Here is a 27475-nt window from a genome sequence, read left to right as displayed (position 1 = left end):
TTCATCTCCTGGGAAAATCATCTTAAGTGTTTCAATCTAATACTGATGCCTGCAGAACAAACGGAGTGCACTATTCTTCTGCTCTGAAGATTCTCTGGCAGACTTTCGGAATCACCTCCCCAGTGTATGAACCTCAGCATGGCAGCGGGCTCTGTAAAGAGTCCATAACGGTCAGCATTTAATGTTAACATTAAAGACTGATTATTCACTTCTCCTCACGTGAATAGGCTCTGACATATCAAGACAAATACATTAATGCACTGAAGTAAACTCTAACGCGTTCCTTTAATAGAATGTAATTAAAGTTAAATATAACAAATGAAATGCACTCTTTATAATTTATTCTGTAGTCTGTTATGACGGACCGCTTCCATTGATGCATCAGAAGACCTCACACCAATAAGCTTACTAGAAAATATAGCAAGGTTTACTAGTTCAAATTATCATAAATAGGAGAGATACAGATAGCTTGAGCCTTATTATAACGAACCTCACTTACTAGGGAATAATTCATCCTTTAATTATTTTTCACTTTGGTATGGTGGGAGACAAAGGTATCTTCGATGCACTACGTAGATCCAAAACACATTTGTGAAGGCTTATTTTGTGCAATAAAATTTTGAGAAACTGAAGATATTGACGGAAGTGGCTTTAATGTAGTGTGAAGCAGGTTAAAGTCTGTGCAAGATTTTAGGATTTAGAAGATTTGTCTTTATAAACTGCAACCAGATACCTAAATGTAAACCTGTAAGTTATCTATTGAGGTGATGTTCAACTTGTGTGCTCCAATCATCAGCCACATTTTTTTTCTGACAGGGTAGTGGGTAAAGTGGAAAAGTCTAGTAGAACAGCACTGCCACAGACGTTGCCCCTCAACCAAATGTAAAGGATTGTCAGACCAGTTCAAATTTATGGCATTTAAAAAAGCAGATGAACAAGTTCCTCACCTCTGATAACCCCCTTTCTAGTGGAGATTCCTTAGTTTAGAAATCCGTCCATGTGCCAGACTGGATCTGCAAAGATTTCTCCAGCAATGATCCTGCGTGCCCTAGGTGGCGCCATACAGCCTCGCACTGGCTCCGTACCATCCAGAAGTGTCAGAGTGGAGCTTCATGTAAGTGCCATCCCAGTGCCCGGATGTCTGGAGTGTTCCTTTGTGGGCCCTTCTTCACGTAGTTGTTAACTGTTGGTACATTAGTGCTGATTCTTAATTTGAGACCTTTTTAAGTGTTAAAAAGGGGCCACTCAGCAGAACCGGGGAGGGTGGTAGGGAATCTGTGGTTAGACAGCTTATCCACCAGAAACAGCATTATCAAAAGGTAAGAATCTTGTTCTTCTCATGGATACTTCTAAACGTAGATTCCATGCCTTAGAAAAGACACAAAAGCAGCACTTCCCAGGTGGAGTGTTTGCGGAGTAAACTCAATCCAGTAGCTTCTACAGGCCCGAGTGGGCAAAATGTCTTTTTGGCAGACCTGGCTGTCAGGGTAGTAATACTTCATGAATGCATACACCGATTCCCATGTCACAGATAGGCCCTCCAAGGGCCAAAACAGTGGTCATAGCCTTAGCACTGCTTGTACGAGTTCTCAAAAATTGTTGCCAGAGCATAGCAGATCTTGATGCCGAGGGCTAGCCACCTAGACAGGGTCCTCTTTCTCATAGCCTTTCCCTTTTGTAATCCAAGAGAACCACAAAAAAGAGGATCCGCCACATCATGGACTTTGGTACGATGTATACAAAAGCTTTAAGCACATTTGGAGTCCAACCGATGAAGCCTCTCCTCCTCTTAAAAAATGTGGAGGGAGTGGAACAGGAAGGAAAGAACGCTGACAGGGTGATGGATTGCCCCATGTGGAAAGGACTTTGGTGCTGAGGGACTCTGGTGATCTTCTTGCCAGTATGTCCAGGAAAAAGGTGGTGTAGGGTTATTAAACCGACAGTGCCTGAAGATCACGCACATGACGAACTGAAGTAATCTTGATGAGGAACACAGGCTTTAAAGTCAGGCAATTGCACAAGGATCAAAGCATCAGTTTGACTGATCGTTAAGACCAAATTAAGATTCCACTGTGGCATCAAAATCGGTCTGAAGGGGAATGTGGTTATAAACCTCATCATAACCGGTGATTTAAACAAAGAAGGGCGGTCTGGCAAATGCAGAAAGGTTGAAAGTGCCATGAAACAACTTTTAATAGTGCCCACTTAAAGGCCTTTCTTTAGAAATAAACAAAATGAAAAAAAGCACATCAAGCAGCTTGGTTTTTACAGGGTCAATCTTGTGAATATCAAACCAGGACACAAATCTGTCCCAACGCCCAGCATAAACAGACTCGAGCAGGTACTCATGTCAGCCCACCCTGCAACAGTTCTACTGTCCAACTTACCCGCAATCTGCCACCCTCTGCTGCCTTCGATTTGTGCATCCTCTGCTCATTTTCTGTTTATCTGCCATTTTTTGCTCACTTTTCTGCCTTTCTTCTGCTCGCTTTCTGCTGAATTTTCTGCCTTATTTGTTCGTATTTTTACTGTTTTTCTGCTCACTTTTGCCCTCTATTCTGCCTATTTTGCCTGTTATTTTGCCTCTTTCTGCTCGTTTCTGACCTTTATTTTGCCTCTTTCTGCTAGAATCTGACCTTTATTTCTCCTCTTTCTGCTAGTTTTTCCCCGTTATTTTGCCTTTGCTTGTTTCGAACCTTTATTTTGCTTCCTTCTGCTCATTTCTGACCTTTACTTTGACTTTTTCAGCTCCTTTCTTCCCTCTTCCTGTCGTTGCACTCCTAACACCCAGCGTCCCCCCTAGGACCTACTAAATGAAGTCCGCAGCGGGAGTGCCAAAGGCAAGTCCAACTGAGGCGTCCGTGCCTGGACCACACCCAGACCCAGGAACCCTGGCCCGCTTACCACTAACCAATACACCACCAAGTAGCTTGTGGACCTGGACCTCGGACACTGAAACATCTGCTGCACTTCCTGCCCGTGATCAACCAAAGGATCTTTCACCTGCCACCACGGTCTATTCTCCTCTCCTGCAACATAGGGCCACCAGCCTGCACTGGATCCCTCACCACCTCTGCCCAGAAGATCAAGAACAACCTGGAACTTCTCCAATGCATCCTGCTCAACTCCTGTTCCCTCTGCAAGCATGCCACGGAAATCTGTGACACCATCACTACCCTCTCCACTGACATCACCTCCTTCACTGAAACATGGCTCAATCCCTCCTCGAACCCCAACATCGTCATTGCAACACCAGACTAATACAAGATGTTACAGCAAGACCGCACCAACAAACATGGGGGGGGGCATTATTATCTTCAAGGATACCATATGATACATCGCCAACTACTACCCTAAACCTCTCATGGAACAACTCATCTTCCAACTACAGACCAACGCCAAGACCATGATAAAAGGCACCCTCATATACAGACCCCCGGGACCTCGACCGGCTTTCTGCTATGCCATTTCTAACCTCATTGCTCCTCTAGCCATCAACTCCTACCACTACGTCCTACGCAGCAAACTCAGTTTCCACGTCAACTATCCCAACAACTCCCCCTCCACCCTGGAGAACCTGAACAACATCGGCCTCCCCCAACTGGTTACTGAACCCACGCACAAAGCCAGACACACACTCAACTCCATTTTCACCTCCAGCGGTAGAATCAAGTTCAGCCACGTCCCGACTGGACTGACCACGCCATCATTCACTTCACCATCTCAGCGCACCATCTCTATGCATCAAAGCTCCACCCTCTGCAGCTGGGGCAAGGTAACAGACACAGTGGACTCTGGACCTCTGCAACACCCAACCCAAGGCTTCATCAGACCTTGATCATGCCACCAGAACTTCTATGCCTGGATCAACAAAAGCAATGACCGAGTCGTCCCAGCGAAACCAACAAAAACTCAACACAAGCCAGCTGGTACACCTCAGAATTCAGAATCACCAAGCACAACTGTTGCTGACTCAAGAAACAGTGAGGCACCACAAGGAACCCCTTCGAAAGAGCCTATCACAAAGCTGCCCACCGCAACTAGCAATGGTGCATCAAGGAATCCATGAGAACAGCTATCACAATCCGCCTCAAACAGCGGCCAACCACACAAAAGAACTCTTCCAAATATTCAAGTTATTCTCCAACCCAGCAGCCATGGAGAACACAATCCACCCCTCTCAAGAAGTCTGCGATACCCTTTTGAACTACTTCCACAGCAATATTTCATCCATCTATAACAACTTCAAACCCCAAGCCACTGCCCTTAACAGCCTCAACCAACCAGCACACACCAGCCGAATGATCACCACTTGGTCTCAGCTCCGCACCCAGACCATCATGGCCATCATGTCATCCATTCACTCTGGGGCACCCTCCGACCGATCAGCACTGAACTGACCAGCATCATCAACATCACCACTGCAGATACCCGGACAGATCAAAACACACAGAAGTCAGACCCCTCCTAAAGAAACTCTCCGTCGACCTCAGCAAACTCAAACATTAATGATCGATCTCCCTTACCCGACCAAAGTACTCGAGAAAGCCATCAACAAAACCACCTACTTGACGCCTCCCAATCAGGATTGCGAGCCAACCAAAGCACTAAGACCGCCATGATCGCTGCCACAGATGATATCAGAACCCTCCTCGACCACGGAGAGACTGTGGCCCTGATCCTTCTCGACCGCTCTGCTGGTTTCAACACTGTTACCCACAACACCTTCATCAACAGACTCTACAACACCGGCATTGAGCAAAACACCCTCAAGTGGATCGACTCCTTCCTCACAGGACACACACACACACAACATCCGGCTGCCTCACTTCACCTGCAAACCCAAGGACATCTTATGCGGTGTACACCAAGGATCATCCCTAGCCCCACTTTGTTCAACACCTACATGACCCCCCCGTGCAGACACTGTCAGATCCAACGGCCTCCACATAATTTCCTAACCAGACGACACTCAACTCATCCTCTCGCTCACCTAACACCCCTCCACCACAGGAATTTACTTCTGCGATGCCATGACCATTGTAGCCAACTGGATAGAGACAACTGCCATACGCTCAATTCAGACAAGACAGAAGTACTGATCTTCAGGAAGAACACTTCCATATGGGACCACAGCTGGTGGCCTGCATAACTTGGACAAACACACACCTCTACAGACCATGCACACCACCTAGGCATCATCCTCGACAGCGAATGGACAATGAAACGACAAATCAACTCAGTCAATTCCTCCTGCTTCCATACCCTTCTCACGCTCCACAGAATCATCAGATGGATCCCAGTCACTCAGGCCCCTTGTCACCAGCCGCCTCAACTACAGTAACACAGTAACACTCTCTAAGCCGGCATCTCCACCCAGCTCCTTAAAAGACTCCAGACCATACAGAATGCTGCAGTCAGTCTTGTCCTGGACATCCCCGAACGGCCCACCCTGCCCGCACGTCAGAAACCTTCACAGGCTCCGCATCCCGAAGAGATGCCAGTTCAAGATCCTCACACACGCCTACAAAGCTTTGCACGATAAAGGAATGCCCTACATCTGCCATTTCCTGAACTTACACCTACTCGCAAGACTCCTATGGTCCTCATCCACACACACACCACCCCCGCATTCAGCGTGGCCATACTGGGGGGCCTCTCCTTCTCCTACATTGCAGTCAAGACCCGGAACGACCTACCCCTCCATCTTCAAACAGCACCCTCTCTGGGGTACTTCAGGAAGAAACTCAAAACTTGGCTCTTCGACTGAGATGTGGCATCCACAGTGTTCAGATAGCCCTAGGGGTGACAGTGCTGCACTATACTAGTGTCGATTGACTGATGATTGTGGAAGGACTTTTGGTAGAGAGGATGACATCCACTGTTTCAGTACGCGAATCAAATGTAGCCCATTACTGCTGCTTAATTTCCAAGTATAGATATGTAGATCATCCAGGTTAGGTGAAGGAACCTGCCCTTCTGCTGCGAAAGAAGATCCTCCTGAAGTGGCAGTCTGATCGGAGGATAGATGCTCACGCTGAGATGTTCCAAGTACCACAAACTCCTAGCCCAATCTGGAGCAGTTTGGATGACTTAGACCCCAACATTCTAATCTTTTCCAGAACTCTGGGAAAGAAGGGCAGAGGCGGTTAGATGTACAGAAAGCATTCAATAAGGTTGACTGAAGGCTATTAGAATAGTTAGTATTAGACCAGACCCGACTGGACCCTAACACGAGTAAGTATATACTGGCAGCTATAAAATTTCAATGGCAAGACTGAAAATACATGGGAACTTTTTCTCCCCAATACACCGTAAAAGGTGCAACACAACAGTGGTGTCCATAGTGACCTCTAACATTTACAAACACCACAAAACCCCCAGGACACCAAAAAAAAGAGAAAGAAAAATCACAAATCCCCGGATTAAGGATTAAAAAATAATACGGAGACTATAAACTGGCCCTATTTGAGGACGAAATCCTATATTTGTTGGCGTTTGATCAATAGTTTCCAGCATGAATAGAGGAACTCAATCTCTTTTCCAGGGTTAAAATAAAGTATAATAAACCACAAGGAATGAGCATAGCGAACGCCCAACACATGGACATATACATACTATTACAGAAGTTGTTTGAATGGACAAGGGCCAAAATAAATATCGAGCAGTCTCTCATGAATTCAATAAAAGATCTCTACCAACAGAATGTACCGATGATTCTACCGATTCTATACAAGGATTTGTACAGATTGGGTAAAACTAGAAATCTTGTGGCTTGGTAAACCCAATAGCATAAAAATTAATTTTCTACCTCGGTTGTAATATATAGCTCTAACACTGCTTATGAAACTCCCCCAAATTGTCAAAAATTATAATACTTAAAGCTATACACACATTTTTTTGGAATTATAAGGCACGATTAGTGCATACAACTACACTTATGAAAACAGCAAAGGATGGGAGGCATGGGGTGTCTCAACACATACCTTTATTGGTTGGAGGCACAATTCTGTCCAGCCCTGGACTGGAATATTACCCCCGCTTCAAAAAATGGGCCACGGTGGAGCAAATTATTTTGACTACGCGGCTTCAATATATTCTGTGGTTACCATACAGAAATCAATCATCGCCTGCTACTCTATTAACAGCCACTGGGGTTCTTTACATCACTGGCAGTCAGTTAGTCGGAACGATGCAATAACGGCAATTCCATCACCCATGACATTGATAGTTTTAAACCAATGCTTCAAGCTGTATATGACTGGCAGAGGCTTCAGAAAATGTAATAATATCATTCTGCCCAGAAGAGATTTTTTTTGTGTGTGGGGGGGTTGGAGGGGCAGGACTGGACTCATCTATAGGAAAAAATTAAACAATGAGCAGAAAAATACCAGCTTACACCTAAAGATAACGTTAGATGGCTTCAATTATCACACTGGCTGGGAGCTAAAGCGGTCCACGACATGATACACAGAGATGTCCATGATTAAACAAATGTTTTAAAATAAATATTTAAAGAAAGGAATATCCAGGGTATATCATTTAATCAATGACACAAACAAATAGTTTACACACATACATGCAAGCATAGGAAAAGATCTAATTAAAGACATTTTAGAGGTAGTATGACAACACATGGGTTAGAGCAGCAAAGTCATTAATCCGTACTCAACTTAAAAAGATGTATACAAAATTTTGGCCAGTGAGACTGAAAGCTATGTTTGGCAGTTCATACTAATGATGGTGAGGTTGTGCAAAGATGGGAACAATGATCTATATATGGTGGTCATGTACCCAAATTAAAGTTTACTGGAAAGCGGTATTAGCCAAATGAACCTCATTTTTAGGAAATTAGCAGCAGTTATTATGCCAAATGTGGGTAAAAAATATGGAGAAGACTTTTAAGACTCTTACTAAATGGTAGGAATCCCACATTGAGGAACTAAATATTATGCTGACAGTGGTTACAGCTCTGGTACCTGTGTGATGCACCTTGGCTGAATGAGCAAAATACACAGAAGACTTAAGATCAGAGGTGAAACATTTATTTCTTTAAGATTAAAAATACATGCTCCTTAAAGTTATGCTGCAGACGTACAGAATTGTTACAAGTGATGCATCTCATGGAAAGTACACCAATATGGACTGTAAAACCAATAAATAAAGTTGTTGAATAAAGAAAACATATAGGACTTTTCTTCCTGCAGATGAAGAATTACAAGATGTGGTAAGGTGTTAACTGGGTTAAGTATGACTGTTGTAATTCTGCTGTGTTGGAGACACTCAAGTTAGCAACTATATACTGCAACTTTTCAAACAGTGTTAAGAACTCAAACATCTGATTTCTGTCAGCCTTGTAGAAATGCAACTGGAAATTCACCGTCCCACCAGAGTGATGAAAAAGACACTAGCTTTATGAAGGCTGGGAAGGTACCTATTCCTTGGCTGCTTATAGTGCAGTAGCCCATTAACCTCTTGGAGTAAGTTATCTGTCACTAATATCTCAGCTGTTGGTAAATAATAGCTTGACTCTTTGGTAAAACTCTTTTGTAAATGAAAGAACTTGAGTAAATCAACAGGCACAGTTTTACTAAGGTGACTAAATGACATTGTGGCAAACTTTTGGAGGCGTAGCTCTATAAACACTTCAAGATAGCAATAGGAGTATACTAAATGACTGACTGTGCTGTCAACTGGATCTCCACAATGTCACACCTTAAAAACCATCTTCAGACTGTATTTTCACTAACATCATATGAGGTTTGAGGTAACAATGAGTTTAGTAAGAGGATAAATATAGCTCTATGATGGATCTATACTTAATCCCTCCTCTCTTTTCCATTATCAACATGTGGGAAATCTCTCACATCTAGTGGTGTGAAAGTTACAGGCTGAGCCAGTGCTTTTTCCACGCTAGATGGCTGTCATGCTTGTTTGCGCATCAGGTGCCATCCATCTTGAGGATTCTTGCTTTTAAAAGAAAAGGAAATATCTTTATAAGACTGTCGCTAAGCGTGCACATGAATATTAAGCACTCATTTCTTTTTAGAGGTATATAACGAGCCCATAAACAATGTTCTACCACCATCACTTCGAGGCTATAATTATTATGTTATTCAAGCATTATAAAGACTCGTAGCTTACTAACTTGTATCATCCACTGTCGGTCCTTCATATTGGCAGCAAAATACTTGCTAAGATCATCGCTAACAGATGGACCTGTGAAATCAAAGGGCTGGTCTTCCAGATCTAACAGGCCCATATCACCGGTCTGATCTGTGCAGTAATGCACTAGACCAATTTGCAACTCACACTTGCTGGCTTTCTTTTACTAGGGTGGCGTGTATGGCAAAGAAACGATGGTTTAAACCCAGGTTTGGTGACTGGGGAGAATGTTTACATTGCACGGCTTTCCGTCCATGATGTGTTCTTTTTTGCTTTCTTTTAGAGGCTGAAAAGTTCTTTGACTCACGAGTGGCCTTATCTTCATATTGTTTTGTGGAGGCTGGCATGGGTACTCAAGATTCTGCCAATGATTGCACTACTATATACATCACCAACAGGCATAATTCTTATCAATAAAACACTGTCTGCTCCAATATCGCTCAAGATAGGTAAGAGACAGGGCTGGCCTCGGTCTTCAGTCCTCTGTGCAATTGTTATGGCTCTCTTGGCCTGTACGTTGAGACGCCATGCACATACAGGGTGTCATTCACTCACAGACCTTTAGTTGTATCAAGGTATACAGCCAATATAATGTTACTTATAAAAAGATCAGCGGATACCCTCACATCAGAGCTTTGTGAAGTTATCGAGCATACTCTGGCATCGCTTTCAATTCGAGTAAATGAGAGATATGCCCTCTGACACAATCCTCTCGTGAAATTGCAATAGATTACCTGGTCATATGGACAGCTACCTAGACATTAAAATTGATACTAATAAAGAAGTAGTCCTGAAAAATAACTAAGGCCAGTATTGGCTAAACGTCGCAAACATTTGGACAGGTGGAGGAATGGAGGTAGCTACCCCACCTCCCTCCCCCCGGAATTGATTGAAGGTAAAGGTGTGATTATTAAAATGGCAGTTATTACCAAATTACCCCACTTTTTCATGAATATACAGACTCCCTTGATGCAGGTCTTCTTTAGACTGGAGAAGTCAGAACTTAGTAAACGGATATGGGCAGGCGGTCAGGCTCGATTGAAGTCAAAGATTATGACGCTGCCACTTGCTAAAGGTGGCCTGGCAGTACTGAATCTCGAATATTACTAGCGGACGGCTCTTTTGTAATTCACTGGTATCTCCCTCAACTGCTTATGCCGCATGTGGATATTCTATGGTTGACTGTTGCGACCCGCACGAATCCCTCATACAGCTTAAGTACATTTCTTAGCTTAACATGTGAAGCACTCTAATGGTTCGGGCCTAACTAGCACTGTAAAAAACAAAATAATTTGGTTGTTGGAATGGAGTGTGTGGACCCGGGAAAATTCAATACTATACTTTCCCAGCCAACAATAATGCCTGGCATAGGTTGTGTCCATATATTGGGACTCCAGCTGCTATACACGCCGACATCACTTCTCATGACCAACCAGGCAATATTCATCACAGTTGAAAAAATTGAAAAAGACACACTTGAGAAACATGACATTACTGAAATGGGACATATGTATAAGAATGGTGTTTTTGTAATAGCTGAACAAAACTGTTACACCTTGAATATTCTAGGGGCTGGGTCTCGCAAATGTACAGACTGTCAACACAGAATGTCTGAAAAAGCCACATGTCGACTGTGTCCTTCAGGGAAAAGGACTCGGGTGACTTAGGGGACATCTATAAGTGGCCATACTGTTGAGCTTAGTTGTAAACAATTTTAATGAACTATAAACAATTTCATGCACTTCAAATGTTTGTACAGATTGTATTACACCCCTCCTAAATTGAAGAAATTTGATTGAACCAGATCACACAAATGTCTTCGTTGTCATGAGTGCCAGGCCAACGACTTCTACTTAGTTTGGGAGTGTCGTATTATCGCAGATTACTTGAAGTACGTCTTGTATACGACCTTTCATGTGGTGGAATAGGAAGTTCCAAATGCGCCAGATGTCTTAATACTAGGTTATGTTGATAAGATACCAAAATCTGTGCGATGACTGGTGGCAGAGCTTTTGCTACTGGCTAGAAAAGAGTTGGTCTCCCACTGGATGAGGGGCTGACCCTGCTTGTGAGACGCAGCTGATTAGGTCTAGGCCAAATGATAGAGGAAAATATACCTAGCACAAATGCAGTATGATATATCTAACACTTGTTCCACATCCTCCATGGGTAATAATAAAGCTTAGCTGTCTTTATCATACTTGCATTGATTTATTCAGATGCTACACACTGTGCCAGGATAGGTCTTTGTATACTTTGATAGGTGTTGACATAAGGCCTAATCTAGTATTTAGAAATTTGTAATCACATTTGAGGCTTAAGGTCATATCAATTAATCATATGGCTGATTATCTCCTACGGTGTAATGAGAAACCTTTAAATGCGATTGTCATGTTTTGCTGATTAATGCGCTGCTGCTCAACCTTTCCCAGAAGTATTGAGATTCCCATTATGACGTTGGTTCTTTTCGCATTGAGCTTCTAAGTTTCTTTCTTTGTCCAAGAAACAGGGTTCCGTTATTTGTCCTGTTGATCATTCAAACTAGCTGCTGAAATCTGGTTAATATCAAATATAATGGGGTTACCCTGTGTCCCTCAGAACCTGGGTATGCAGTTATGAGCTACAAACAGTTCTGTAGGGTGAACGAAATCTCCTCAAGGGGAATTGTAAAATAATGCTTTTTATTAAACATTAAATACAGAAGGGCCTATAAATGATCCCTCAAACGTGTGTGAAACTTCTCCTGACTCAAATAACACAAATCTTTCAAGATAATGATATCTAAAAACCACTGACACAACACAAGCATTAACTTGTTTAAAATATATTATTTTTTATATATCAAACATGTATATCTATCTCTTTTCAACGGCTGTCCAGAGAACATAAAGAACAATACATCACATTAACATCTACATAGTGAAAATCAAAAATCTCCCAGTGATCACATACACAAACATGAGACCTTGGAACCACATATAATCAAAATGTCGCAAAAATGTTTTGTTCAGTGTATCCTTATATCTTCCTTACATATTTCAAGGATAGCGGACATAGGACAAATTAATGTAATCTCCTGACATGCAGGAGGACAGCAGACAAGAGAGGCGCTGCTGCTGTATATTTTAAATGAAGCCATGATTGGGCCAAGAGGACTGTAACTGACGGAGGAGAAAAATAACCCTAGCCCATCAAGTGAACCCCGGCTGGGGTCTGAGATGTCATGTTACATAACTAATGGATACTGTTTTGAACACGCCATATTGTCTTTCTTTGAATACAATTAAGGTTGACCCTTGGTCTGTTTTATTCCTGAAGAAGACATGCTATGATGTATAGTGAATAACACTTGAACACAGGGTTGAAACGTCAATGACATTACGTTAAGTTTTATGTCAGCTATCCATTGTTGGACTGGTGCATATTTGAAAAAAGGAAGGCAACATCCAATGATGGTCGGCCCAGACTCAAGTGAAAGTAGTCAGGGCTGCAAATGGATCCAGAAAAGCAACAAATCATGTGTCCCTTATCCCCTTAACTGCTGGGCCTTTTCCCTTCAGTGCTGAGGTTTTTTTTTTTTACTCTTTGTGGTAGTTCGCGCTAAGGGCTCCATAAATCTTTGACCTCATAAGGTATACACGCTAAATTTGAGTCCTTTTTCCCAACATACTGTTGATTCTAAAGGTACCCAGGGTTTGTCCATTACCCTGGAGGTATTTATGAAAATAGACAAAATATAGCTACATTTTGATTTTTTGGGGATAAAATAGTAAAAAAGTGCTCCGGATGAACATGTATTATGTTTTTTCCCATAAAAAGTACATCAACTAACTGTTTGCTGTGCTTAAGTCACCAGCTTCCAGGAACATGCAGAGCTTAATAAAAAGCCAAATTTGTTTCTTACCACAGTTTTGTAATTTTTCACAGAGGTAGCCCATTACTCCTATTTGTTCTGCTCTGAGCCTACTTCCAGTTTGTGGTGGAAACCGGCGTGAAACCCATGGGTGTTCCAGCAAAGCTATAGATTTATGGAAAGTAGTCAAAATTATGAATTCGGCAAGGGGTTATATGTGTAGATTCCTCAAGGTTTTCCCGAGGAAGCTAACTGTAGAATTAAAGAAATATTGATCATGAGCAGGAATAAGCGGCCATCTGTGAAAATATTTTCATCAGTAACTTTTTGTCACTATGGCCGATTTAGCAAAGCAATATACCATTACGTCCACTAGACTCCTGAAGTTTCCCTAAGAGAAATGTGAGGAAAGTGTGTTTTTAAATAAAGGTTTGAAGTGCATGCGATGCACACCAACCTAAACTCTCTTGGATGTTCAGTTTTCACAGCTGTCTGGCTCTGGTAGGCTTTTCCAGGTGGCAGCCAACCCAAAAAGTGCAGCCCTCCAGTATTGTAAGTGGGACGATATTAGGAGCAAGAAACACTCTCCTGGCCCATAAGTAAAAACAACACCCAAAATAATCAAATGTCCTCCCGCTTACCATTGGGATGGGATGTTTTAGTCTGTAGGGGAGCAGAGATACTGTTGAAGTTTTAGGGATGAGTGTGGGACCTGGTGTAAGGATGGGCAAGACTTACCCCAATATTTTATTTAAAAAATATAAATTCCTGCCATTTAATGGGCTATCTGCCCCAACCCAGTGGCAAATCGGGAGCCAAACTCATGCCTGTCCCTGGGGATAGGGAGGATGGGGAGATTCCAGTTTGTGCCCTTTTGGGTTGCAGTGTGGCCAATGCCAGAGTGCAACACCTGCACCATTTTCTTTTGCCCCAAAAGCTAACTCCATGGTGTCAGATGGATTTTCTACCCCCTGGGACAATCTCCCCTATTGGAACAAATCTCCTATCTGACCCAGGGACCAAAAAGACACTATTGACCCCAAAGAGAAATGGCACAGCTCGATGCCAGAGTAAGCCGTCCCAATCTTTTGTTTGTTTTGGCACCATTTCCAATCCCTGGTGTCTAGTAGGGTTTCCTGCCCAGAGGGGAATATAGATTGGGGCGATTACCCTAACCGCCCCCAGTAGGGGCAGAAAGTTTATTTGGCCCTGGGCTGGGGAGAGCATGTGTCCATGCCCAGATTGGGCCACCTCCCCTCCCCCAAATATTGCATGAGTTTGGTTCCTAGTGTCTAGTGGGCTTTCTGAACAGCCCCCCCACCACACCTCTCAGGGCAATTCAGGGTAAATACACCAATATGCCCCCAGGAGGGTCTGAAAGACTGCTGCCCTATTCAGGTGAGACAGGGGCAGCCCCATCCCTATATTTTTTTCTAATTCCTTGGTGTCTACTGGGCAGAAAGTCTTGCCTATTTTTAAATAAAAACAAAAAAATCCCTGGCATCTAGTGAAAGCCCACTAGATACCAGGGATCTTTTTAAATAGAAATTTAAGGGTGAATTATGTTTTTTTTAATTCTTGGTATCTATTGGGTGTTTTCTACCCCACAGGGGTTGAGGCGGGAGGGGGGGGGGGAATTGCCCCTATCTGCACCCTATGAAGATCAAAATAATTTAGTTGCCCCAGGGAAGAACAAGCTTTTGCCAAAGCCCCCTCTCCCAACCCCGGTTGTTAGGTGGTCTATCCCTGCTTGGGGATCGCTTTCCTGTCGCAATACCAAAGCAGGGATCCCCTAGGCAGAGGAACCATTGGAAAGGGTGAGATTCTCCACTTTCCAGCGCTACCTTTCCCGGGAGAATCAGTGCTCGGAGGATGAGATATGTCCCGGAGCACTAATTAATTTAAAGTAAAACGAGGCCATTGGCTCATTTTACTTTGTTTGCTGTAATGACGTCAGTGTGCCCAGCTCGTCGATCGTCATTGCAGTAAAAAAAAAAAAAATGTGGCTGCTCAGGAGACTCTTACCGAGAACCCTGATGAAGAAAAAAATTAAAGACTCCCTCTGATGCAGAAAACCAGAGGGGCCTTCATAACGTGTCAGCCAATGGCTGACAGATGCACTTATATATCATAATACTATCTCAAAACTAGAACTGTTGATATGGAAGCCAAATAGTGCTAGACTCTCAAACATACTTAGACACCCCAACAGGGAACACGCTTTCGCGGCATGGGACGAAGTAAACAAGAAATGTAACTTGACTACATACCCTGTCGCCCTATACCCCTATACACTTAACTCTGCCTTCACACCTGCACTCACTCCAAGAACCTTTGAAACCTGGCACAGAGGAGACTGCTTGATAAGAGACTAACTTGTATTATAAATAGACCATTACATCATTTAATGACTGCAGAAGTGTATTTAACCAAAACAAATCTGAAAGATTTAGATACAAACAACTCAAACACTGGGTTGCTCACCCATCTGTGAGGACAATAGCCACATTCGACCTATCCCCGAAAGAGAGCTTTGTTAAACTTCCTACTGGCACGAGGGGGTCATATGTACTCTATAGCAACTACTCCTCAACAAGACACTGCCACCCACACACAGACACACCCTCATTTGGAGAAATGGGTGCGCAGCTCGATCATACCCTAACAGAGCATCAATGGACCCACATTTGGAAAGATTTAAACAAATACTTCCATAGTATCTTAGGCAAAGAGGCCCTTTTAAAGCTCATATACGACTGGTACATGCACCCAGCTATATGTATGCTATCACTCAGCCAGTCCACTACGCTTGAAAGTATGTGGTATGGTGGGTGATCTTTGTCACACATGGCGGACATCCCGCCAAACACAACCATATTCGTATTGGCAGGGATCGTAATCAGTATGCATCTGTTCTTGGCATGTAGGGCTGCTGACATTCATATCTGTGCATAGATCGCCGCCTAGTGTTGGGTCCGGATGTTTGCACGTTGTTGTCCTGGAAGAGTCTTCGAAGTATCCTTGGATAGGTGACTCCTCCCCTGGACTACAGTGCGCATGGGCATCCTCTCCATCCTCAGATTGTTTTTCGCCATTGTGGCAGTGATGGAGTAGATACAGAAAGTGATGACCATGCTTGCAGTAATTCTGAGAGCTGCAGCTGCGACAGGCGCCGGGGAGGAGGGAGGGCGATATGAATGTCAGCAGCCCTACATGCCAAGAACAGATGCATACTGGTAAGTAGCATATTCAGTTCGAGGCATGTGGGCTGCTGAATTCATATCTGTGCATAGAATACATAGCAGTGCCCTCTATTAGCGGCGGCTACCCGTGCCAGCTGCAGCGGTCTGAAAAAGTGTCTTGAGAACAGCCTGTCCTACAGCTGCCTGCTGTTTTGACTGCACATCTACACAATAGTGTTTTGTAAATGTGTGTGTAGTGGACCATGTGGCTGCTCTGCATATATCATGCAGGGGAATATTTCCTAGGAAGGCCATGGAAGCCCCCAACTTACGTGTTGAGTGGGCTCGTGGTGGAATAGTTAATGTGCGTTTTGCCTTTTGATAACAGATTTGAATACACTTAACTATCCATCTGGCTATCCCTGCTTTGGAGATGGCGTTACCTTTGTGGTGTGGGGCAAAGGCAACGAACAGTTGTTTTGTCTTCCTGGATGGTTTAGTCCTGTCGATGTAGTACATGAGGGCCCTCCGTACATCTAGTGTATGTAGTGCCCTTTCGCAACAGTTTGTGGGTTTTGGAAGAAAACGGGCAGTTCAATAGTCTGATTCATGTGGAACTGCGATATCACCTTGGGCATGAATTTGGGGTTGGTACGTAGTACGACCCTGTTGGCGTGAACCTGAATAAATGGCTCTTGAACGGTTAGTGCCTGGAGTTCACTAACTCTTCTTAGGGAAGTGATCGCTACTAGGAAGGCCACTTTCCAGGTAAGGAATTGAATCTCGCATGAGTGTAGAGGTTCAAAGGGTGGACCCATCAGGCGTGTGAGGACCAAGTTGAGGTTCCACATTGGAGCCGGTGGGTGACTAGGTGGAATGACCCGTTTGAGCCCTTCCAAGAATGCTTTGATGGCAGGCACTCTGAATAGAGAGAGGTGCTGCCTGGTTTGCAGGTAGGCTGATATTGCGGTCAAATGGACACGTATAGAGGTGTACGCCAGATTGCATCGGTATAGGTGTAAGAGGTAACAGATGATGTTGTGGATGGATGCGTCCAGCGGGTTGATGTCATTATTACCGCAATAAATGACGAACCTTTTCCATTTGGCTGCATAGCAAGCCCTGGTAGTGGGTCTCCTGGCCTCCTTGATGATGTCCATACAGTCAGGTGGCAGGTTGAGATAGCCAAACTCTAGGACTTCAGGAGCCAGATCGCCAGGTTCAGCTGTTGCGGATCTGGGTGCTGAACCTCTCCATGGTTCTGCGTCAAATGCGCGGGTTTGATCCGCAGCCTTTGATGCGGCACCACGGAAAGTTCGAGGAAGGTGGTGTACCACGGCTGGCGTGCCCACGTGGGAGCAACTAGGACGAGTGTCAGGGAATGTTGTCGTAGTTTGCGAGCCACCAGCGGTATCAGCGGCGCTGGGGGAAAAGCGTACGCAAATCTGCCGGACCAGTTCATCCATATCGCATTGCCCTGCGACTGCGGATGTGGGAATCTGGCGGCGAAGCTTTGGCATTTTGCGTTTTCGCTTGTCGCGAATAGGTCTATCTCTGGATGACCCCACTGCTGGAAGTACGGTTGGAGTACTGATGGGTGTAACTCCCACTCGTGCATCTGGTGGCTGTGTCTGCTGAGCAGATCCGCCATCTGGTTGTCCTTGCCAGGGAGGTGTTCCGCCATGAGGAACATGTTCCTCTGAATGGCCCACTTCCACATGCTCTGAGCCAGATGAGACAACTGTGGAGAGTGTGTTCCTCCCTGCTTCTGTATGTAGTACATGGCAGTCATGTTGTCCGTCCGGATCAACACGACTTTGTTGCACAGATGTACTTTGAATGCCTTCATGGCCAGGAAGATTGCCATCAGTTCCAGAAGGTTGATGTGCATCTTCTTCTGTTGTGTCGTCCATAGTCCCTGCACTGTGTAGTGGAGTACATGAGCTCCCCATCCCTGGAGAGACGCGTCCGCTGTCAGTACTATTTGCGGAACAGGCTCTTGGAACGGTCGGCCCTTGCAAAGGTTTTGTGGATTCCACCAATGCAGAGAGTTGTATGCCCGACCGCTCACCAACACTAGGTCTTTCAACTGTCCTTGAGCCTGATTCCACTGACGTGCTAGGCACTCCTGAAGTGGGCGCATATGTAACCTCGCGTGCGGGACTATGAAGATGCAGGAGGCCATCATGCCTATCAACTGCATAAACACTCGCGCTGGAAGCGAGTGATTGGGTTTGAACTTGGAGATCAGCAGTTGTATGCTGTTGATCCTCACTAAATTTGGCTGAGCTGTGGCCGCCAGAGTGTCTATAGTCGCACCTAGGTACTGTTGTACGTGTGCGGGCTGGAGATGGGACTTTGGGTAATTTAGTGAGAATCCCAGGCTGTGAAGAAGGTGAATGGTGCGGGACATGTGGCTTGCACATTGCTGGGCTGACTTCGCTTGAACGAGCCAGTCGTCTAGGTAGGGGTAGACGTGTATATGCTGCCTCCGTAAATGTGCTGCCACCGTAGCTAGGCACTTCGTGAAAACCCTGGGCGCTGTTGTCACGCCGAAGGGAAGGACTTTGAACTGATAGTGCTGCCCCTGAACAGTGAACCTGAGGTATTTTTTGTGTGAGGGGTGGATGGGTATGTGAAAGTACGCATCCTTGAGGTCCAGTGAGGCTAGGAAGTCTCCCTGCTTGAGAAGCGGGAGGACTTGCTGTAGGGTGAGCATGTGAAAGTGCTCTGAAAGAATGTACTGGTTCAGGGGTCTCAGGTCTAATATAGGCCTGAGCGACCCGTCCTTCTTTGGAATTAAAAAGTAGAGGGAGTAAACCCCCGTACCCTGCTCGTGGATGGGGACGACCTCTATAGCGCCTTTTAGAAGCATACTTTGCACCTCTTGCTGTAAGAGCGTTAAGTGCTCTGAGGACATAGGACGGTTTCTTGGTGGTATTGTGGGTGGAGTGGAGGTTAACTCCAGACAGTAACCGTATTTTACAATATCTTTGACCCACCTGTCCGTGGTGATGGAGTTCCACGTGGACAGGAACCTTTGTAGTCTTCCCCCGACAGGTGTTATGTGGTCGGGAGGAAGGGAGAGGGCGTCACTGCTTGTTCTTGGGGGAGGACCTAGTGTTGCCGTAGCCACGTCCTCTGCCCTTTGTACTGGAGCCACGATATCCACCTCGGGTGTTTTTATCGTAGGTGGTCTGTGTATTGCCTTTGTTATACGTTTGTTGTGACCCCTGTCCTCTACCTGCCCCCTTGTTTCCGGGGCGACGAAAGGAGCCGCTCCGAAAGGACTGAGTTTGGAGGGCGCCCATGGACTTTGCAGTGTCCGTGTCCTTTTTTATCTTTTCGAGGGTGGTGTCAACCTCTGGGCCGAATAAATAGTCGGGGTTGACGGGCTGGTTCAGTATGCTGTTTTGTACCTCTGGCTTGAATCCCGAGATTCGTAGCCAGGCATGTCGTCGCAGCATGACGCTTGTGTTTATGGCCCTGGCAGCCGTGTCTGCAGCATCTAGTGCACATTTGATGGAAGCATTTGTGAGTAGCTGTCCCTCTCTGATAAGAAGTTCTGCACCTTCTTTGAACTGGTCAGGGAGATGTTGGAGTAGTTGCTCCAATGTGTCATAGTGCGCTCTATCGTAGCGAGCGAGGAGCGCTTGAGTGTTGGCTATGCGCCATATGTTGGCAGCCTGGGCGGCAACTCGCTTGCCGGAGGTCTCTAGCACCTTGGACTCTTTGTCCGGGGGAGGAGCGTCACCTGTCGTTTGCGAGTGTGCCCTCTTGCGAGCATTCGCTACGACGATGGAGTCGAGTGGTAATTGTCCTTTGATGTAAGTAGGATCCCCAGGTGCTGATCTGTATTTTTTATCAATCCTGGGGTTTATCACTCGTGCCCTGGTGGGTTCCTTGAAAATGTCCTTAGCTGGTTTGAGGACCCCCTTCAGCATTGGCAGAGTTTTTACATGTCTTTCTGAGGATGCAAAAGTGTCCATTAGAAAGTCATCCTCGATGGTATCTGAGTGAAGCTGTACCCCATGGTTATTTGCAGCACGTTCAATAAGAGCGTTGAACGCCGCAGTATCCTCCGTGGGAGATGTTTTTGCCCCATAGAGTTGTGGGTCCTGTGTATCGAGAGGTGCACTGGGGTCTGCAGGGTCGCCCCAAGTTTGATCAGGGTCCTGCTGGTCATCAGGGTCTGTGTCTACATGGTAGGGTGCTTGGTCATCCATGTAGTCCTCCAATGCATCCGTGTCGGAGCGTGTGGGGGAGAACCGGTGTGGATCCTGGTAGGAGGAATGGAACGGTTCATAAAGGAGAGGTTCCGATTCCACAGGCAGCTTCCTTTTTAGTGGGATCCTGAAAGGGTCCAATGGCGGTTCCGAAGTTATCCTTCGGTCGTGGAGAATCAGCCTGCCAGTGTCGGCGTCGATGACACGTGACGGAGACGCCTCGTCCGGTGGAACCGGAGGCTGGGTAACCCGTGTCCTGAGTTGGAACATCTTCGGGATTGTTGACGGAGGCAAGCCGAAGGTAATGTTGGCTGGCCCCGTAGAGGTTGCTGGAGCTCCGATCGGGCCGGAACCCGACGGGTCTTTGAGGGTCGCCGTGGTTTTGTTGCTTTGCGTCGCAGCAGGCCGCACCTGGGGCGTCTTTGAGGCTTTGGCACCGGGCAGGTTTGTAGCGCCGGGCGTGGATTTTTTCGGTGCCGGCGGGTCCTCGAGTCGAGGTGTGGAGATCACCGTCGACGTCCTCGATACGTGAGGCATCGGCGTCGTCGAGGGAGCGACGCGAGGCGAAGCAGGCGGTATTGCCCTCGGTGTCGTTGGCGTCGGCAGCCGAGTAGGTTTCTCGGTGCCGATGGCCTTTTTCCGTTTGTCGACTCCGATGTCGCCCGATTCCAGTTCGGCACCGAAGTCCCTCTTGGTGCGGTCGGTGCCGACGCGTTGCGCTGACGTCGAAGGCGTGGGAGGCCTCGATCCGACCAGCGCCACTTTCAGTTTCGGTTTCGTATGAACCGGAGCAGCTTTCGGTTTCGGTTTTGTGGTAGGGAAACCAGCTGGCTTATGCGGCAATGGCTGCTGCTGAACGTCCGAGGCCGGGCCCGAGGGCGGGGCCGAAGAACTACGGGATGGGTCTCGGGTAAGGCCCGAAGGCGATCCCTCGACCGGAGCCAAAGGCTGTGGCGCTGGTGTTTCTTCGGTTTGAACAGGTAGGCCTTGTTCATCATTGGAGCTACTCTCTTCGGCCCCTAAGGCCTCCTCGTCGTCTCCTACCTCGGTGTCGTCTTCACCTCTGTGGAAGAGTGACTCGTCGCCCTCGTCCGATCCGGGGTCGTGTTCGGAAACGGGACTGGAGGGTATGACTTCTAATTCTTCGACGTCGGCCTCGTCAAAGATGTCTGTTGGGGCCGGTGCCGCGTGCCGCGCCTCGAGTCTCGCCGCTCTTCGGTTCCTTAGAGTCTTCTTGGAACGGAACCGGGCACAGGCCATGCATGTCGATTCGTCGTGGTCCGGCGAAAGGCATTTGTTGCACACCGGATGGACGTCGATGTGTGGGTACTTCGCATTGCATACCGGACACCTTTTGAATGGCGTCCTGGATTCCATCGTCGAAGTAGTCGATGGACAGGTAAATGCGAAAGAAGTCGGTGCTGAAAGTTAGTAAACTAACAAAATGCTATCGAAACCCGATCGATAAACAGTACCGACGCGAACTAAAGGCCTTTTGGCCTCGACCAAATATTTTCCTAACTTGAGCTAAGATAGCACATCCGAACCCAATGGCGGAAAAAAACAATCTGAGGATGGAGAGGATGCCCATGCGCACTGTAGTCCAGGGGAGGAGTCACCTATCCAAGGATACTTCGAAGACTCTTCCAGGACAACAACGTGCAAACATCCGGACCCAACACTAGGCGGCGATCTATGCACAGATATGAATTCAGCAGCCCACATGCCTCGAACTATGCTGAGATACCCTCCCCTGATAGTTTTTCATATACCCTCTTTGGGCTAGGACCAACTGACCTGCAGTACCAATCAAGAGGGGACCAACTTCTTACCTGGAACTGTCTGGAGCCAGTGAAAACAGACCTGGCAGCCAACTGGAAAAAGGATGCTCCAGCCATTACCCACTGGCACTTTCACTTGTGGTACCACCTGGCGATGGAGAAACTGACCTGCACCATGACGGAAAATACAATAGACCTCGCAACAGTTTAGGAACCCCTGTTGAATTAATTAACAGTGAGCCCAAATCTGTGAAAGTTTCCACCATGCCTTAAAGCGTTATACCAATTTTAAGCCCCCTGCTACCAGAAACAACTGCATACAGGGAAGAGACCACTGACTATCTCCCCACATAGGGGGGTGATATTTTTTGCCATATTGGCCATTCTCAGCGAACTACACCCCTGAACGTGAACACTTTAGTTTTGTTATAGTCTTACAAAGAGGGAAGGGAAATGTGGGAGATGTGTGGGGTTTAACTTTTTAAAAAAAACTTTTTCTTTTACTTTCAATCTTGTTATTCATGTTAAAATGGAGTTAAACTGCAAATGGAGTTACCAACGTGATATTCCACTATTGTTTGCCTATGCTTATGACAAACATAAGAACTGTGCATTCAGTTGTGGGTATGAGGGCGATTACTATATAATGTTCAGGGCACATGGATGCACTAGTCAGTGGGCCACTTTCAGGATAGAAGAACCGTTCATTCACTCGTTACAGACTTACAACTGTGTGTGCCACACTGTACTCACAGCCCTTTCATCTGTCCCAGCACAGGAGCTCGCATTTTTTCTCAGCATAATAGTTCTCTCCTTGCGATGGCTAGCAGATTCATGTATTTTTGTACTCAAGTGTCCATTGTTTCTCTTACATACTTGATTCTTTGAACCTTGGGTCTCAGCATTAAGCTTCTAGTTTTCTGCCTTTTACAAAGGAAACCAGATTAGATTATTCATCACACTGTCCATGTTGCCTTTCGGAAGCTGAGCAGCTGTTTCAACCTAGTTCATGGTTGGTAAGAGGCTCATGAGTGACTCAGAATTCAATTTCTAATGTCTTAGTCTCAAAGGCACTGCAACAAAATATGGGTCATATCTTCATGCTGAATGTTGGACAATTTGCAGAGGTTGTGTTTTTTGCCAAGCACATTCTTATCCTACAATCCACCCATCTCCTACACCTAAATGTGCAGTAAGGATTACCGGCCCTCTCCTCATGAACTTCCAGGAAACTGTATAATTTACTAACATTAAATTGGTGTTTAACCAGGTTTGTATTTTATTTAGTGTGGCATTCAGATGCCAGTTGTCTCTGAGTGAAGTTATTTTGTAGTATAGGTGTGTTTTCGGCATATAGCGGACATTTGATTCCAGCTTGGATCAGAACAACTGTGAGGGGTTCCATGAAGAGATTTAAAAAAGCTGGAGAGAGGACAGAACCTTAAGGTCACCTTTTAGAACTGGTGTAGGCTTCTAGAGAAAGCTTGATTTTTTTTGTTGAGAAAGGTGTTGCAGATAGGACGTGAGCCACCTCAGGTCTGTGAAACTGATACCAGTTTGGTTCTTGTTAGTCTCAAGTAGCGTTGGATGGTTTACTGTATCACATGCCACTGATAAGTCAAGTAGGATTAGGAGGCAGGAGTCGCCTTCATCTAATGATCTGTGAATGTTATCTGCTAAGTTGAGCATAGCAGTTTCTGTGCTACAACCTTTCCTGAATCCTGACTGGAATGTGTAGGGGAGATTGAACGGAGTTCTCTTTGCTAATAAACTGAGTTTCACAAAAGACTTTGTCCGAGGTCAATGTTATTTATTGAACCTTTTCTTCATATGATCATGTAGAATTGTAATCATTCATGTATAATCATCAATTTATTCGGATACCCAATGCATTTCGGGCTGTTCAAGCCCTTCATCAGGGGCAACACTCTGAAAGGAAACGTGCGGAATCAGTATCAGTGTCTGGAATTCTCAGCGTTAATACTACGTTTCAATTAACGAGCAAGTGAAGTAAAAATGGTGTGAGGGAAAATGTACGGATAACGTGAAAAATAACAGCCAGAACGTAATCTACTTGTTGAAATGCCCCTGCGGTTTGGTCTACGTGGGTAAAACAGAGAGAAAGATTCGCATAAGAATCAATGAACATAAAAGTAACATAAGAACCCAACAGGCCAAATCTCCAATCGCCACTCACATCCAACGTCATCAACACAACATCTGCCAACTACGTTTTCTTATTCTTGAACAAATTCCTCATTTGAAAGGACGAGATAACAACAAATACCTTTTACAGAGGGAAATTTTCTGGATTCACAAACTTAATTCCACCCAACCAAAAGGTCTTAATGAACGTTATGAGCTTGGCTGTTTTTTGTAACCTTGTCTCCTTCTTCCCGGAACGATTTGCATTGACATGAGCTGATCCCTCGTTGGAATTTCACATGACCTTTATACCGTTCTATTTATGTTTGATCAAATTGTTTTTTCTATTTTGTGATACTCACCCGCCATTCTGACCTCTATGTTGTTCTAATGTTTTTGTAAATCAGTATTGCGCACATCAAGTTGTTTTATTCTTATGGTCTCACATATTAGTTGTCACACATTGTCAGCATATTTACGTACGTTTTGCCACGGTTTTGTTCCCCGTAACATACTCTTCGCACACCTTTTTTAACTCTCACACTTGCTAACCGCATGAAAACTACGAGTCTTTCTTCAGCGTAGTTTACAATCAACCACGCCCACTATTTGCACGGGCCTCCTTATCACATGACCGCCACCCGTTAATCCTTCTCACCCACTGACACAGTTTGGATCGTTTTTTCGCTATGTGATACTTCCGTAACCTGCACACCAAACAGTAAGTTCGCTTTCCGTTAGTTTCGGCTCACACTTCCAGACGACATTTCCTGCACCTCTTAACCGCAATCTTGTTGTTTTTTTAGTAACTTTGTTGCTACTAACTAACACTTGATACAAGTTTAGCCTGTCAACACTCATTTCCTTGACGAGCGCACTTAGCATTCGCGTGGCACTTTATCAACATTCGCTGATTTGAATTGTTTGATGTGAGCACCCCCCGTGATCACCACCATCCTTTATTCACTTGTTTTTCTGCTCACCTACTGGGACCGCGAGGACACTAATCTCTCGTTATTTTTCACGTTATCCGTACATTTTCCCTCACACCATTTTAACTTCACTTGCTCGTTAATTGAAACGTAGTATCAACGCTGAGAATTCCAGACATTGATACTGATTCCGCACGTTACCTTTCAGAGTGTCGCCCCTGATGAAGGGCTTGAACAGCCCGAAATGCATTGGGTATCCGAATAAATTGATGATTATACATGAATGATTACAATTCTACATGATCATATGAAGAAAAGGTTCAATAAATAACATTGACCTCGGACAAAGTCTTTTGTGAAACTCAGTTTATTAGCAAAGAGAACTCCGTTCTCATCACGAGTGCAACGAGGGACACTTCCTTTACAGGATTGTGCTTACCTGCTACTCATGAATTCCCAACTCGGGGGGGAAATACTCGTTTGCACCAACGACTCATTGTTCACACCTATCCACTTGCTGAACATTTGAGTGCGCACAGTCTGTTTTTTCATTAGGGGAGATTGAATTCATCAATGTATTGGTTGGGTGGTAGCAGGACACACTTCTCAATCATTTTTGCGGAAGGGAAGGTTGGTGATTGATATGAGGTTATTGATGTTACTGGGGTTCGCCCCTGATTTTTTGAGAAGGGGCGTGATTTGGGCTAGTTAGAGGGAGTCAGGTGCACGGCCTGAGGAGAGACGTTAATTATTTTTGTCCAAAATGGGGAGATGATGGGGTTCTGTACTAGGGTGGAGGGGAGATCAGTAGTGTTGGATGTGGGCTTCAGGTTTGCAATTATTGTGAAGACTTCTTCAGTCATTGATTTGAACTCTGTCCACTTGGCATTATTTTTTGGTTAGAGGAGATCATTTTAGACTTTAGTTTTCCTTGGGGTACTCTGGTCATTAGTTGAATATTGGAGGGTGGAGGGGTTTCCGTGGAGACTTGTGTGACACTGGGGCAGGTGGTCTGGGATGCCAGATTTGTTTTATGGGTAAGAGATCGCTAAATTTGTGCAACTTTGTCAGTGAAGAAGCTATTTCTTGACATCGTTCACTGGTGGCTATTGTTTCTCATTGGGAGGTATTGGTAGTTTGTTGTTTTATTATGTTGAAGAGCTCCCTAGGTCTGTTTTTTGCATGTTCAAGTTTATTGCAAAAGAAGGCGGCTTTTTCGGTTAAGATGTATTTCTTGTAGGAGAGACGTTCTGATCTGAGCAGTGAGAGGAGCTAGTGAGGGGTTCTGTCCAGTGGCGTAACAAAATGTGAGTGAGCCCTCTGCAAGCTATGCTGAAGGGGCTCCCTCACACTTAAATCAGTAGGGGTTGAGGGGGGGCCCCCTCCAGTATGGGTAAGCCAGGTCCCCCCGGGATGCGGAGGCCTTAGTTACGCCCCTGGTTCTGTCTCCTTAGTCTTTCGGTCAGTCTCGGTTGTCTCCTCTCTTTGTTGTGGTCTAAGTGGAACTAGGATCTAGATTGGGTATTTTTAGATCTCTTTATTTTGAGTGGGGCCACTTGGTCAACAACTTCTGTTATTGCTGAGCAATCGTGGATGGTGAGGTCATCTACGGTGTGAAGGAAACATTGAGAATGTAACTGGACGCTGATCCTGGATTCCAGCTACATTAGTGGGATTTGTTTGATGTTCTTTGCCCAGTTCGTGGGTTTGTAGGATGGTGCTCTGTCGGATCTAGTGTGAGCCTTGAGCTTGAACAGTTTTCAACGGTGGTCAGACCAGTCAATGGGCGTGATATAGCTAATGGAGACAAGCTCACTTCAGGTGGTTATCGAATTAAGAGTAGAGCCTTTGTTGTGTGTCTGTTCGTGGCAGTTACTTGAGGTCGTTGATTTCAAGAACGTTTGTTAGGTTAAAGACTGTGGCGTCTTGTGTATCAATCCAACGCAGGTTGAAGTCACTTAAGAACATGTTGTTGGTGTTAGTTAGGGAGGATCATGTCATTAGGTCAGTTAGGTCTTCAGTGAAGAGTATGCGATTCCCAGAGGGTAGTAGATGGTGTGTAGTTCAACAGGATTGGTGCCTTCTGTCTTGAGTTCGACTCTGAGGTATTCGAAGATAGAGTAGTTTATGGTCTCTAATGTGTAGCGCTAGGTTTCTTCTTTGTGTATGATCGCTAGTCCGCCACCTATTT

The 27475-nt window shown here is 45.4% G+C and overlaps 1 protein-coding gene across 10 annotated transcripts in view; it reads right to left on the bottom strand.

The window, feature by feature from the left end:
* SLMAP (sarcolemma associated protein) overlaps positions 1–27475 on the bottom strand; it is a 1011035-nt gene that overhangs the window by 593800 nt on the left and 389760 nt on the right. The window lies entirely within an intron of this gene.

This window comes from Triturus cristatus, chromosome 9 (assembly GCF_964204655.1).
Source record: "Triturus cristatus chromosome 9, aTriCri1.1, whole genome shotgun sequence".
Taxonomy (NCBI): domain Eukaryota; kingdom Metazoa; phylum Chordata; class Amphibia; order Caudata; family Salamandridae; genus Triturus; species Triturus cristatus.
This window is presented reverse-complemented; position numbering and strand designations above follow the sequence as displayed.